Raw genomic sequence first — 16,732 nt, forward strand, 5'->3', positions numbered from 1 at the left:
GGGCGTGAGTTCGGATATGATTTGATTAGAGATAGATATCTCGATCGTTTTGGGCGTAGTAAATCTATGGTGGCTGCTTCTTCTATCTGGATGAGCTTACGCGAGGAAATTGATGGTTTGGTGGCGGATTCATACTCGTATATTGGTGACGGGGCTTCTACTTCGTTCTGGTATGACGACTGGCTTGGGTATAATCTTATGAATAAATGCGGTATTCCGCATTTCATGCTTCCGTTTCTTACTCAATCGGTGGCTGATTATTTCTACAATGGGGTCTGGCATTTCACGCAAGCCTTTATTAATGCTTTTCCTGAGATAGTGTGTGATATTTTACTCACTCCTCTTGGTACTGAGGGAGATGTGCGTTTCTGGAAACCATCGTTGCACGGAAATGTCACTACTGCGCTGGCCTTCAACAAGCATTGTCATCATTTTCCGAAGGTGTCTTGGGGTTCTTGGCTTTGGGAATCTTTTATTCCGATTCGACGTTCTTTGATCTGTTGGCGTCTTCTTCATAATAGAGTGCCGACTTATGATCGCCTTATCCGCTACGGTATGATCACGCCTAACGTCTGTTTGCTTTGCTTAAAAGGAAGTGAGTCTCAGAATCACTTTTTCTGGAATTGTGAATGCGTGAAGAATATTTGGGCTACGTTTCTTGGGTGGTTTAATTTCACGCAAGGGTTGCAAGAGAATGATATTCATAGTTTTTTGGTGGCAGCTTGGCAGTATAAACTTAGTCCCCTCACCGGTAATTTCTGGAAAGCGGGTATCATCACGGTCATCTGGGCCATCTGGATGCAGAGAAACAATTGTATCTTTGATAATCAAAAGTTCGAAGCAAGTCGTGTCATCCACACTGTGAAAGTTGCTTTCAAAGAGATTGATGATAACTTTGCTAAATTAGGATACATGTGGAATTCTTGGTCGGATTATCTGATTCTCCGGGCAGTGGGTGTTACTACCAGGAGTGCTCCTCCTCCGGAGTTTGTGGAGGTGCATTGGTGGCCACCGGTGGCGCCGTGGATCAAAGTGAATACTGATGGCTCGGCGACGGGAGCTCCGGGCATTATTGCTGCAGGTGGGGTGTTTAGAGATAACTGGAATGTGGTGCGTGGTTGTTTTCACTTCAAAGGTGGCTCGGGTTTTGCCTTTGAAGCGGAACTCCTGGCTGTTATCTCGGCGATTCAAATTGCTCACAATCGTGGTTGGCACAAGCTTTGGATTGAAGCCGATTCCACCTACGTGATATCCATTCTTAATTCTCGTTCTTTGAATGTGCCTTGGCGTTTTAAGGCGGCATGGAATAGGATTTTAAAGATGTTAGATGCTTTCTCGCTGCAGGTTTCTCACATCTTTAGAGAAGGAAACAAGGCGGCAGATATAATGGCTAACCAACAACGTTCGGAAGGGTGGTGGCCGCACGAGATTGATGAGATTAGGGCTACGGTTCGACTTGACATGGCTTCGCATAGCCATCTGCGTCAGAAACGTTGGTTCTTGCGCTGATGGAGGCGTGGGTTTTGAGGCGATGGATGAAGTTGAGCTTGTGCTGCCCTGGTTTGGTGAGGGATGGAGTGTCGGTAGAGTGCTTCCGGGTTTGTGTACGCTCGGCTAGAGGACGCTACTGGTCGGACTCCGTTGGTTTTTGTCTCTGTTTATTGGGGACGTTTTCTTTAGGGGATTCAGTTGATTTTGATTTTCTGAATCTCGGAGTTGTATCTCCTTCCGCTCTTCCCTACTTTCGTCTTGTGTTTAGACGAGTAATCTTTTTCCTTTTCACGGTTTTTCCCACTGGGTTTTCCGTGAAAAGGTTTTAATGAGGCTCGGCCCTTAGTCTGCTCTTTCTGTGCTCTCAAGGGTTTTTTTAGGTTTTTTCTTTTCTTTTATTATATAAAATCGTCATTTAATTAAAAAATAAATTTGTAGATAAATAATTATATATATATATATATATCTTAAAAATAGAATTTCTAATATGGTTTACATTTATTAAATTTTTAGTACGTTTTTGTATGAATTTATTATTATTATTATTATTATTATTATTATTATTATTATTATTATTATTATTATTATTATTATTATTATTATTATTATTATTATTATTATTATTATTATTATTATTATCTAGTGTAGACGAAATTGATAAAAAAAATAGAAACAAAAAATTATTTCCAAAAATAGTAAGGTGATTTTTGACAGGAAAACAAAACTTACTATTTTTGAAAGTGGTTGAGCTTATATATATAAATATTGTCAAATCATTCAATCTCTCTAGGGACATTGACGATCTCAAATGCGTTTTCAATGATTTTAAAATTGAGAAGCTCCTTTTAGTATAACAGTATGTCAATAACTGGCATTGTCAGCATAATTTTATATTTCGATTTGAACTTTGAAGTTTTAATATAATATAAATTTGACAATAAGTTATATTGCCCAATATTTTTTAGTATATATAAAGTCTATAATTAATGAGATATATTTAAAATTTTGGGCCCTCAAAATTATGTTACAAAATTATCATCAAATTAATTTGAAATTGAACTTTGAATTTTTGACAATAAATTAGGTTATCTAAATTTTTTAGTATACATAAACCCTATAATTAATGGGATATACTATTAAAAAACTGGGCCCTTAATTTTTTGGGGCCCTGGGCCATCTCCCATGCCCGCCCGCCCTCATGAGGGCGGGCCTACAGATAAGGCGTCGTCTATCTGCCAAAAAGACTCGTCGTGTCTAGCGCGGCTCACATTGTTCTTATGGCGGTTCAAATTCGGCCAAAAAGTGTGCATTTGTTGTAACGCCCCGCTTTTCTCTAGCTAAATTTAGAGTAAATTTTGAACTTAGAAGTATGAGACGATTCACGCTGGAGAATAAAAATGAATTTACTTTAATTCCAACAAAAATGATTTATAAATTTTTTTGTAAGAAAATTAGTTATTTAAATTCTTATACATTGCATATTTATTTAAATTGAGCAATTAAGTATTTACACGAGCTATTTATTTAGCGAACCCTGAGAAATTTTTAAAGTTCCAGTAATTCTATCCATTTTATTTATCAAATCTCACCTCACCTAACTTGCACTCAACAATAGGCCTAGCCCATACTCTTCCCTTTAGCTTCATCAACTTTTAGCCAGCAACTCTCCCTCAACTCACTCCACTCATGCATCCCATCAGCCACCCTATTGCCATGCTCTCCCCATCACCTACTTCTACAGCCTACTCCTACCACCTCACTCATGCATCCCATCAGCCACCCCTATTGCCATGCTCTCCCCATCACCTACTTCTACAGCCTACTCCCCATCACCTACTTCTACAGCCTACTCCTACCACCTCTCCCTGCAACCTCCACAATTATAGTCTTCAATCTGCACTCTTCTATCCATAGAAGAGTAATTCAACTATTTTGAAATTCTTCAACTGTCATCTACTCCACAAGCTTATTTTGCCAGAATCCAAGCATACAAGTAAGAAATTCAAATCAGTTCATTTACCTTCTTCTCTTATGACTAAGAGCCTTCAATTCAATAATTTTTGTATCTATGAACCTTTCATTTCCAGCAAGCAAGTAGGATCAAATACTCACTGAAATTCCTCAGAAGGTAATCACCTACTCTTCTCTGCTTACCTCTGTTCATACATCGGGCTTCAAGCTTCAAACTTGTCCAAATCATGTACAAATTCGATATATACACAGCAACACATTTCAAACTTTTAAAAAAAATGACATTCATAGTATATATATGCATACATATTCTGTGCATACACGCATGTGTTTATATCAAAGTGTCAAATGATTTTACATATTCGGTGAATGTATAGAAAAGAAGAAAAGAGAAAAGATTTAATTTTGAAGCTCTGTTTTTAATCTTCAACCTTGAGAGAGAGCCGAGGGAGATAGAGGGCGCCGGCGGCAGTCTGCTTCATTTGCTGCTATTGTCGGCCTGTTTGAGTGAAAACGAGGAAGTTCAGGCGGTGGTGGCTGGTTTTCAGCTGCTATCGTCGGGAATCGGAGCAAGGAGAGGTGAATCGGGTTGGGGCGGTGGCTGGACTAGGATGGATTTTGCAGAGGGAGGCCAGGGTTGCAGCGGCCCTACCGCTGTCGCTCGGCCACGGACGGAGAGAGGGAAAGAAAAAGGGTTAGGGCTCCTGGGGCTTGGACCTGGGGGAAGGTGCCGGTGATGGTGGCTTAGCTGCTGTCGCCGAAAAAATGAGGGAGATGGCCGACGGTGGCCCTTCGTCGGAGGAGGAGCTGCGGCGCTGGAGTTTAGAGAGGGGCTTAGGGTCGAAATCGACGGCGGCGGCCCTCCAGCCGTGCGCTCGCTGGGAATCGAGGCAAGGGCCACGATTGAGAGAGAGATGAGGGAGAACAATGACAGTCGATGGCTCTTCGCCGGAGATGAGTCGCGGCGGCCGGAAGAGAGAGAGAGAGAGAGAGATCGGTGCTGCTATGTGTGTGTGTGCATTGTGAGGCAGAGAGAGAGAGACGATAATTGAGGGGAGGGAGGCGCATTATGTGAAGAAGGAAGGGAGAAATAGGTTTGGGCTTGAGGGAGTTGGGCTATGTCATCTTGGGTCGATTTTTAATTTTAGGCTGGGCCCCATTTTATTGTTAATTTTACGTGGGCTGACTTTATTTTAATAGTTTGGGCCTTTATTTTAATTGCTTGGGCTGCGAAATTTTAAGAACTAGCCTTACATTTAATTATTTTGGGTAGTCCATAAATTAATTAATTTGACTATAATTAGTTTGATTAATTATTTTAAAGATGATTTGCATAATAATATTATATTATTATTATGTGCATATTTTAAGAGATTACTTATTATATGCTAAGCATGACATGAATTTGCATATGCATTTTTGCAAATAAAAGTACCTATGGTTTAAATTGGTTTTCATTAAATCCAATTATTAAAGAAAAATCGAGTAAAGATATTGTTGGTGTCTTTGACTCAAGAACTTTTGTTTTCAATTATTTATTTATTTAATTTTGAAAACCCGGCTAAGTGAATCATAGAAAGATTAGCACACTCACTAAGAATTAAGATTAGTTTCATGAGACCTATTAAGGATAGAATTTCTTGTAGGCTTTGTGGACCAAGGGGATTAGCACTGCTTTCCCAAGATGAGTTTATGTGATTATGATCTTCAGGCTTTGCCTAACCAGGTGGGCTTACTTTCCAAATGTATAAAGTATGATTGAGTTATTAAGCTCAAAATGTTTCAATGAAATGCAAATTGTTTATTCAATAAAATGCAAACTGTTTATCCAATAAATTATTTTGTGCACTCTGCTCCGTTTAAGGCTCGCAACAATGAATTGATCGAGGTTCTCTCTTGACCTAACACGTTATTTGAGAATTGTGTACACCTATTAGCTGACCTGGTGGGTTGATCTCCATCGGGCACTAATCATGTATGAGGCGTTATAAGGGTGCTCGACGGGATGTGTTCCGGAGCATTGGGTCCCAAATGGGAACTTGGCTGGGTTACGCCCTTAGTTCAAGCAAGCGGGAGTAATGGATCCGTCGGTGGCTAAAAGGTCCGGGATCACAGCGAGTAACGGAAAGGGCGTGTGACATGTGCGCACAAATGAAAGAAATTATTTTAACATGCTTAGAAGTTATTTCACTTTAAAACCTTCTAAGTTATGTCAAGTATGATTGGATAAACTGTCTTTACAAAAATATGAAATGTTTATGAAAATGCATGCTCACTGAGTACATTAGTACTTAGCCCAAAAATACTTTCAAATGTTTTCAGGTTGGCTGGCCGGTGCTGACGGGACTGAGCTGATGCTAGGGTTCAATTTCTATATAGACTTCCGCTGTAGTAATAACTCTTATACACCTTTTATTTTCTCAACTTAAGATGACTTCATGTCGAGTTTCAATTTGAAATTTCTAGTTTTATGTTAATGAACGCCGGTTGTCAGAAACATGAAACAAAACTTGTGATCCAAAGGGGCCTAGCCCGACTCGTTATCTTATTATTTTGGTTTTAACAAGGTTGTTCCTTGTTTATTTCTATGAATTCATTCAAGAATTGGGGTGTGACATTTGTTGACGTAGTTGGCCAGTGAGTTGACTCTAATAAATTAAATAAAATCCATTAGAAAAATTTAATTATAATTTATATCATAAAATTAAAAGTTGGAATTATTACCGTTTGATATGTAGGCAATCCATTCAGCTGCATCTGACGTTGGATTGACGGATGAATCTGAGGCCATAAGTCATGTATGGTATAAAGTTGTCTCTTCTTGTTCCATTGTAGACACAATATCATGTCCCAGCCATGCACTAAATCAAAACTTATGAGTAATTATGTTTAAATATATATATATATATATATATATATATATTGTAAAATATACCCTGAACTAGTGGAGGTGGTCCACCCTGCACAGGAGGTGGTCCCACGAGAGGGTGGAGCGGACGTGGATGAGGCTGCAAAGGTCCAACCGGTAGAAACGGGAACTGTGGGTGGGCCTGGGGCTGAGCTTGTCCCACTGGAGAAAGTGGGAACCGAGGTGGAGGCTGAACTCGTCCCGCTAGAGAAAGTGGGGGCGGTACTCTTGAACGGTCATGTGATGCGTTATGTATGAGCGTTTTTTTGGTAGTGGTGAGACGGAGGGAGTAAGAGAATTGGTCTTAATTCACTACAACAAAAAGTATGTATTGAGACACTTAGGCGGAAACACTTTTTATCAAGTGCCTCTAAACATAATTTTGGGACAATTATTAAATACTAATTAAATATAGAGACATATAGTTAATAATTTCATAAGTTTTTATGGATAAATTAGCCTTAAGTGACAAATCAGCCGCGTTGCGGAGGGATAAATGAATGTTAAAATAAGTACCTTCTATGTTCATCTTAAGACACACATAAGTGTCCCGTAATATTAATCTCGAGACATAAAATGAATTTTGAGGGGACATATTTTGTGTTTCAATACTTAAGCAAAAGACACAAATAAGTGCCCAATAACATTAATTTGGGCATAAAACAAATTTTAAGGATACACATTTTTTGTCCCAATACTTAAGCAAAGGACACACATAAGTGTCTCGATATTTCATTTGAAGGCACAAATAAATATCTCTATAAATTTATCAATATATTTCGAAATACTTTAAAGGGCACTTTTATGTGTCTCTAGAAATTAATCTCGGGCATAATATAGACAACATATTGGGGCTCTTTTTGGTGTCCAGAAAACCATATTTTGTTGTGGTGTAACTTTTCACTTTATAAATAAAATTTATATCAAACAGGGCATATATACTAACCTTTATACTGCATTCCCCACTGAGCTATGATTACCCCAGTGGCGGCTACAAACCCCACTATCTGAATTAGCAAGCAAGATATATCTCTCCCCATGACGCAGCCAGCAGTCAAAATCCATAGGATCAAGTAGAACTGCATGAAAATTAATAGTAGTAAATTCCGAATTGTATATATACACATATATACAATTTGGCTTTTATCACTTGTTGTTCTGAAAATATGAAGATCAACCCCCACCCCAACCCACACATCCAGCAGGGGCCTCTAGCCTGAAATGCATACCATGTCTGATCTACCTTGTTATTTCTATCTACCACATGACCTTATATAACCAAAAAGATTACCCATGCAAGAAAAGATAGTAGTTCCTTTTGATTTCGGATGTTAGCATCTAAGGAAAAAATACCATCGAAGAGATTTGACTCATCTTAGATCTCTTGTATAGGACAACAGTGGCGTTAAATTATTGGCAAAGCTTCTTATGCATAAAGATATTCTCATCCATTATTTACAATCCACAGTGAAGCTGCGTCACTGATACTATGTGCTAATTATGAGGTGATGCTCAGATCAATAAATAGTATTAGAGTTAGGAACACAATCATAACCGCGGGAAGAGGACCCAAAATGGCATAGGCAAGGACACATGAACCAGAAAAGTGGTTTTCACAATCAGATGCATGTTCCTAGAAATCGCAGCAACACAAATCACTCTTTTAACTGTGAGCAATAGAATAGGAAGGGGAACAGGTTGATCCAAACTATTCATATAGCTAGCGTAAGCATGATATTCAGATTCCATCACCAGCTTCAGTTTAACCCTACATTTGAAATGAATAGGTTTGGTAACTTAATGAAAAGGTGTTAAGGAAATCCAGAAAGGCTGACTTTTTAAAACAAGAAAAAAAAAGAATATAAAATTCACAGGTAATTCCTTTAGAGAATAATAATAGGGGGGAATTCTATACTACCCACATTCCGAAAAGTATATTTTTGAAATACCCACTTTTTTTAGTAGCTACACCCCATATCCATCCAATTTTTTTAATATTTTGTTGGCAGGAAAAGCTGTGGTTCGTGTCATTCAGGGACACCAATGATTGACTGTTGAAATATAATTTAGAATTTTGTGTACTTCTCAATGTTCCCTTAACTGACGGAACCAATTTTTGCCGCATAGATGTAAAATTTGCGCAATAAGTATGCGCAAAATTAGCATTTGTGCGCATAATTGATGAGTGGTTAGATTTGCGCATTTGTTGTATTTTATGCGCAAAAAATATGTTGAAATTTAATAATTTTTGCGCAGAATAGGTTAATGTGTATATTTGTTTCCCATTAATTTTGTAGGCAAATGTGTATATTACTAATTTTGCGCATAGTACTATTTGATGTAGTTAATGTGTATATTTGTTTTTCATTAATTTTGTATTTTTGTTTTTGGGTCCAGAAATAAATTAATCTAATTTAATATTGTATTTCTTTTTCCACATTAATCTTGAGAAGTTGTGATTTTATTTATTGCGAAATTGTGAAATTGTATTCCTAAATTAATCTTATATTCCTAAATTAATTGTATTCCTAAATTAATAATATTGCGCAATTGTCTTCCAAAATTAATCATATTGCGCAATTGTCTTCCTAAATTAATGATATTGCGCAATTGTATTCCTAATATTACGCTTTTTATTCCTATATTAATATTTTATTCTTAATAATATTGTATTCCTAAATTAATAACAATGCGCAATTGTATTTCTAATGTTGAATTCCTAACTTAATTGTATTCTATTCTTGCTCAATTTATATTGTATTTCTAAATTGATCTTTGCGCAATTGTATTCCTTTCTTGTGCAATTCTAATCATAAAATTAATTTTGTATTATTTTTTGTTATTATCTAATTTCTCTAAAAATACAATGCGCATTAAACAATGCAGTTTCACGTGAAGAATCTCATGCGCAAAAAAGTTATATTTGATGTACTATGGTTACACAATTCATTCACTTTCACGTGAAGATTTATAGCCACAACATCTATACTAAAATTGTTGTGATTGATATGTTAAAAAAAAGGTACAACTAGTTCACGGGTAAACTAAGTTAATTTGTCCATATACGAGCTCACAAAAAAATTGTGATGAGCAAAGAACAGAACAAATTTTATCTCAAACTTACGAGCTTACAAAAAAATTGTTGGGGCTTAAGAAACACTAGAAATTTGAAGTTTGTTTGTTCTACGAAGGAAAGTTTGTCCGGAACCAGGTATATTTAATTAATTTTTATTTTATGCTATTTGTATTCAGCATGTTGGTTTTATTGTCTCTTAAACTTTATGATTTATGATTTATGATTTAATTATGTTTCGTGGGACTGCTCAACTCTAATTTATGATTTTGCAAGCGCCACTTATGACAATTTCTTATAATTTGATTTTTTTTTATTTTATCATGTTAATGGGCATAAATGTTTGTTAAATTAGGTAGTTTCAATTTTGTAGCAATTGCTATATTGAATTTACATCATTGAGAATTTCACTTCAATTTAATAATTACAAAATTGTAATACGATTCTTGTGTTCATTTTGTTGTTTTAGATGACGGAGTGGAAGAATATTATTGTGAATTATGGAGGATGTTGGAATGATATTCTTTGCAATGGTGGGAGTGCAACATTTTGTTATGTTCGAGCCGATAATATAAGTATTTTGGAGTTAAGACAAAATATTGATTATTATTTGGTTGCAAACTCTTTCAATCCAAGCTATGATCTATATTATTTATCAAGAACTCGAAGTGGTAGGCTGATCCGCTCTTTGTTAAGTACTAATGAACAACTTGTCCGATTATGCACTACTGAGGTCGAGCCACATGTTTATGTGACTCAGAAAGGGAGTAGTTGTCCACCGCAACAAGAAGTGTATCGACCTTCAGTGGATATACCTTCTTCGTCCACATATGAGCATATTCCATTGCCCACTTCATTCGGTGATTCAATCTCAGACCAGATGAGAGGATTTAATTGGTTTTTGGATACAAATCCTAATTCCACCATGAATTATCACACTACAGGATCTATTGGGGACGATGACATTGTTGATGAGGAGTATGTCCTATCAACAGAGTCTGATGGGGATGATGAGAAGGAGGCAGAAGCAGATGAGCAGGAGTCAGTTCAAGTGGATTATGGAACATTTGCAGAGCATATTGCGTGGATACGACGAGAGGGTGGGATTGGCGAGCTTATGGCTATGATTATGCAAACAAATCCATGAGGTTTATCTGAAGATTTAGGCCCAGAAGCATCGCAGAAGATGAGGAATTGGTTAGTTCCTGTCATTCAAGAAGATTTTACAGTGAATCTCTTTGCAGGTAGACTTGATGAAATACCAAATCCCGATGAACTAAGCGAAGGTTCGATCTTCGAAAGCAAAGAACTGCTTAAGATAGCTGTTGGGTTGTGGCATTTGGAACGTCGAACATAATTCAAAATTCCTCGTTCTGACATGGATAGGATTACGTTCAAATGTAAATATCGAAATCAGTGTCCATTTCAGTTACGAGCCACTCAACATGGATCTTTTTGGTTTATTCGCAAGTTTGGTCCTGCGCACACTTGCATTGGTGACGGAGCTGTCGTTTGAGCTTCGTGCAAATAAATAATCATGTGCCCACAACTAGACTAGCTAGTGGTAAGTCCAGAGTCGAATCCACAGGGAACTGAGCAGTAACTTCTCCTGCAAGGGTGTCACTAAAAAGGTTTTGTTTTATGTAGTGTTCTGACCAAAACATGGTTGTGGGCAGAACGGGTATCCAACCTAATGTAATACCCCGTTTCCTCGAGCTAAATTTAGAATTTATTTTCGAATTTAGAAGTAAGATGATTCACGCCGGATATAAAGAAAATGAATTTATTTTTTTAATTCCAACAAAAATAATTTACAAAAACATTTGTAAATTTAGTTATTGAATTAATATGCATTGCATATTTATTTAATTTAACATTTAGCATCTACACGAGCTATTTGTTTAAGCGAACACTGAACGATTATTACAGTTTTCATAGTACAACCGAAAGACTTTTTATTATATTTTTATTTCACTTTCACTCACACTTTCCACTCTCCCCACTCACACTTTTCACTCCCACCCACTCACACTTTTCACTTCCACTCACCCTTTCCACTCTCCCCACTCACACGATACCTTGCCCCCCATTCCCTTCCACTCACCATTTCTCCTACATACCAAGGAACTAAGTGCGGAGCTACACCCACAGAAGTTCAGCTATACCACACGGACTCCACAAACTCAGCTGAAAGCTCTAAAGACTTCATCTACAAATCACTCTGCCCATTTTACCTCCATTCACGGTTAGCATCCCAAATTCAGTTTCAGTGATTTCCTCCAGTACTCAAAACTCTAATGTACAGCAGACAACAATTCATGTTTTTGTGTATGCACGTCACTTACTCTCACTTATAAATTGAATGAAGACTTTTGAACAAAGCATTCATATACATGTGCATACCATCTGTGTTTACATACTACATATGAAACATGTTTTTCTTTAATAAAATGAAAAGAAAGGATTTAGTCTTGAAGCCCTGTTTTAAATCTTCGGTCTTGAGCGAATGGGAAGGGTGCCGATGGCAGCCCGCCTCATCTGCTGCTACTGTCGACGGTGGCGTGGTGGCTGCGACGCCGAGGGTGGCGCGGCTTGTCGCTGCTGCTCCTCCGGCGAGCACCACGGAGGGCGGCTGTTACCAGCCGAAGAGAGAAAGGCAGAGAGGGCGATGGAAGAGAGGTGTGCTGACGGTGGTGGCGTGGAGCCAATGACCGCGGCTGCCGAACCTAGAACATGGGGAGTTGAGAGAGCTGGGGTTGAGAATCGAGGGAGGACGGAAGAGGGAGGATTGGCGACGGCGGCGGTGGCTTGATGCTCCTGCTGCTCGTCGATTCAGAGAGAGTCGGAGTCACCGGTCGGCGGCAGCTTTTGTTGTTGCGTCGCCGGAGAATAGAGAGAGTATGAGGGATGGCGTCTGTGGGTGTTGGTGCGATGAGGGAGATGAGAGAGGGGAGAGCCGAGCGTCGTCAGCGGCTGCCGCTGTTGCTTCGGCAAGCTTCGGCGGCGATGGTGGCGGCATGAAGCTGCTGCCGTCGGCCAGAGTTGAGCAAGGGCTCGGCGAGCCTGAATCCGAGAGGGAGACAGAGACGGTGGTTGGTTCCAGATGCTGCGGCTGTCGGGTTGTGCAGGTAGAGGGAAAACGAGGGAGAAGAAGATGGGGGAGAGGGAGAGGTCCAGTCGCCGGCTCTTCGCCGGAGGAAGGCTGCAGCGGCGGGTTGGCGTGAACCGTGAGAGAGAGAGAGAGAGAGAGAGGTTCAGCTTTTGTGTGAGTGTGTGCGTAGTGATGGAGCGGCGTGAGTTTGAGGAAGAAGAGATGTAGGTTTGGGTTGTTGGGCTTGAAAGTTGGGTTTGGGTGATGGGCTCTCATTTGGGCCGATTTATTTCAATGATTTGGGCCGAGTATTTGGGCCGATTTTTATGAGTGATGGGCCGATTTTTAAATAGATTTGGGCTACGATTTTTAAAAGCCTGGGCCGATTTTAATTTTATTTAGCTGGGCTCGATTTATTTTATTCAGTTTGGGCCATTCCTATTTTATTGAGTTGGGCCTCATCTTTTAAATTTATATGGGCTATTATTTATTTAAGCATGGGCCCTATTTCATCTATTTAAATGGTTTCCTATTTTAATTAATTGAACTATTAATTAGTTTAATTAATTTATTTCAAAGACTAGTTTTCATAATAATATTAAATTATTATTATGTGCATATTTTAAGTAAATTACTTATTATATGCTAAGCATGACATGAAATTGCATTTTTACTTGCAATAAAAGTATTTAATTGGTTTTAATTATAATTCCAATTATTAAAGAAATATGAGTAAGAATATTGTTGGTGTTCTTAACTCAAGAGAAATGTTTTCAATTATTTATTCATTAAATTTTGAAAACCCGGCTAAGTGAATCATAGAATATTAAGCAACTCACCGTGACTTAAGATTAGATTCAAGGAGACCTATTGAGAATAGATTTCTTGTAGGCTTTGAGCATCAGAAAGATTAGCACTGCTATTCCGATTCAGAGATAAGGTTAAACGACAGGCTTTGCCTATTCAGGTGGGCATTACTTTCATATATATCAAATGAGTTTAAATGTTACGTTCAAGCAAGTTATTTCATGATAAAATCTTTGAGTTAAAGTTATTTCAAGTATTGTCTTGCCATAAAATGTTTAAATTTTAGTATGATATCTATCTGCTTTGGCTTTGCCAATGATGCAATCGAACTCGGGTCCTGAGCAGTTGATAGCTATCCTGCCAAGGCTAGTGTACACCAGTGACCGTGAGTCATCTAGCGGGTTGGCCGGTCAAGTGACCGTGAGAGGTGGCCACCTCTCCGGCACAAAGTTCCAGATATGATAGATTACAAGAGAACTTAGACTGCAGTCGAACTTTAAGAATCACAAATGAATTTAGTAAGCTTGGGCCTTTTAGCGAAAAACTCCCTTGCTGTACTGTTTATTATGGCATGACAATTTACAGTTTTGAAGCATGTATTTTTATACTTAGGCATACGTGCCCACTGAGTACTTTTGTACTCAAGCCCTGCATATATTTCTAAATGTGCAGGTTGAGTAGCTACCGATGGTGATGAAGTGACGAGCGAGATTCTTTTGCTTTATTATGTATTAATGAACTCTAGGGTTACGTGTCTTCATACATGTAATCAGAACCTTATTCCGCTGCGTACTCAGAAGTTTTATGTTGTTTTGGCTGAGTCAGAGATATCTGAACTTACTAGTTATTTGAGTTTATACGACTAAACCTCTGTTATATTATAAATATTTCTTTTGTTAAATGATGAAATGTGATCCTTCCTTGTTTGATTATACCCTTTCTACCCCGCTTCTAATCTCCCTCCATTAGTCACGGTTTCCCCGGCTTAATTATCCTTAATTAGGGCCGGTCGTGACACCTAAACTGAAATAACAAAGTAGATAAATCAAATAACAAAATAATTCTGACTTGAGTTTGAATCACTAAACATGAATTGACACTCGATCATTGGTGCAAAAATTAATCACTATATTCGCATACCAGTGGTTATAGGCATAAGAATTGTTGTGCCCCTATTGTCACTCTTCACGCACACAACAAACCCCTTGCCCAATCTATCCTTTCAGTTTATGATCCCTTAGAAGGGTCAGCTAATGGAAATCAACTACCCCGGACAACATCCACGCTCTCTGCGATGGCCTATCGCTAGTTGTGCTTTGCCCAAAATGCTTTAAGAATTAAATAGACCTACTTGACACTTACGCCGATATTTCACAGTAGTCACGGCTCCAACACCAGTTGTACTATTTTGGAGGTCGATGGCAACTCGCCTTATGCCCAAATTATTACTTAACTTCCTAGTTAACTAGTGATCAATTAATTAACCAAGTTGTTACAACCTTTTTGGAATCAAACCTAGTGTATCGGGAATATACTCATATAGTTGTTATGCTCAAATTAGAACTCTCAAGTTTATTTATTCATGCTTAGATCATCTTTCCCAAATCAGAATATAAACTTAGCCAACCATAACGTAAATAACACAAGCAAAAGATGTAAAGGAAAACATAAATGGAATTGAAATTACTTAAATGAAAATCGAAGTACCTACGGCCGAAAGTGCCGTGCAAAACATAAACAGAAAAGTACGAGGTTACGCCCACAGCCTGGGCTAGCTTCAACTCTCAAACAATGCACAACAGAACGGAATTTCAGCACCCTTGGCTTGTGAAGCTCGTCGGGTATTTATAGGAGTCATTAGGGTACGAAGGCCCAGCCCATTAGGTGCGGCCGGATCCATGCAAGCATAGAGATGCTTATCCTTTTTCAGACCTAATCTTCGTGAAGATATGTTTCCTTTTGGATAAGGCGTTGGTTTGGCCTTATCGGTCTCTTTTGGATAGCTGCCGCCTTCCGCCTTTCTCGGACTCCCACTTGCATTCCTTCCTCGCCCGTCTGTTGTGCCTCCGTCTTCTCTTGCCTTCCTTCCTTCTCTTGCCTGCCAGCTCTCGTGCGGTACTTATGGGCAAAAGGGGTGGTTTTGCTCCAAAATCCCTTTGCTTCTGGCACATACCTCTTTCACGAGAGGTGACAGCACTTTCGACCCCTGGAGTGCTCGGAGGATTCTTCTGCTCGGCTGATTCCGCTGCTCGGAGGATTCCTCTGGCAAAGTCGACTTCGCTGCTCTGGCACTTTGAATCCACTGCTCGGATGATTCCTCTGGCAAAGCCGACTTCGCTGCTCTGGCACTTTGATTCCGCTGGCAGCTTGATTTCTCTGGCCCTTTGAATCCGCTGGCGACTTTGATTCCTCTGGCATTTTGAATCCGCTGGCGGTTTTGATTCATCTGGCCCTTTTGAATCCGCTGGCGGCTTTGATTCCTCTGGCCCTTTTGAATCCTCTGGCACTCCGCTTCTCTGGAATTTTGGCCTCTTCCCCATAAGCTGGTCCTGCCATTGAATTACGCCCTCCCAGGCGACCAAACGACATAAACACAAGGAAAAAGACTCGATCTAGACTTAAAACAAACACAAAAACAGAGCATAAACCTGGGCTCATCACACGCACACACTTTATACACGATTGTCCTCAAGCGTGCATGCATGATTTTTGCCCAAGTACAGACGCGGACGAAACAGACACGTAAAACGAAAACACACAGCATGCTATACTCTCTCAGTCCAACAGTAAAATGAAAATAAAAAGAAACAACAAGTAGCTTGATCAAACAATCAAAATTGCCATCAGTTGAGTCAAGATCGGGTTCTGGGTATAAGGATGTTCCTCCCCTTTCACTCTTTCTCTCAAATGTTTAGGCTCGTATTTACACTCCGGACATCTTGATTGGGTTCTGACCATAAGCTTGCCTATCTTCTATTGTCTTCCCCTTTAGTCAAAGCCCTAGGTGCATCTCATTAGGTCTTTCATGGGTTGTAATGTGGCTTAAGGCATAAGGTGAGAATTTTTGGTACGAGGCTAAGGTCATTCTGAACTTCACTCTGGGCAACATACTTCCCAGATTCTTTTGATCCTTGCCTATTCTTTCGGGCTTAAGCACATTTTCCCTTCATTCTTCCTCTTTTTTTTTTTCTGTTTCTTCCTCTCTTTTTTTTATTTTTATGGACTTTTTCTATTTTGGGATTAGATTTCCCATTTTACAATTTATTTGCACTAGTTCTGCCCCATAGGATCCACTACACTATCTCCCTTTCTTTTGCCCTTAAGTTCAGTTTTGACCGGGACGGCTCAAATCTAGGCAAATTTATAAGTGAATTCAAAAGAATTATTAAGC

General features: G+C 39.0%; 1 long non-coding RNA gene across 1 annotated transcript; it reads left to right on the forward strand.

The window, feature by feature from the left end:
* The first annotated feature begins 11,457 nt into the window (after window positions 1–11,457).
* Window positions 11,458–14,316, forward strand: LOC131006498 (uncharacterized). The gene is made up of 3 exons (XR_009095554.1): window positions 11,458–11,688; window positions 13,426–13,501; window positions 14,014–14,316. It is a non-coding gene; the product is annotated as an uncharacterized LOC131006498 (long non-coding RNA).
* The last annotated feature ends 2,416 nt before the right edge of the window (window positions 14,317–16,732 follow it).

The sequence above is a fragment of the Salvia miltiorrhiza genome, chromosome 1 (assembly GCF_028751815.1).
Source record: "Salvia miltiorrhiza cultivar Shanhuang (shh) chromosome 1, IMPLAD_Smil_shh, whole genome shotgun sequence".
Taxonomy (NCBI): Eukaryota; Viridiplantae; Streptophyta; class Magnoliopsida; order Lamiales; family Lamiaceae; genus Salvia; species Salvia miltiorrhiza.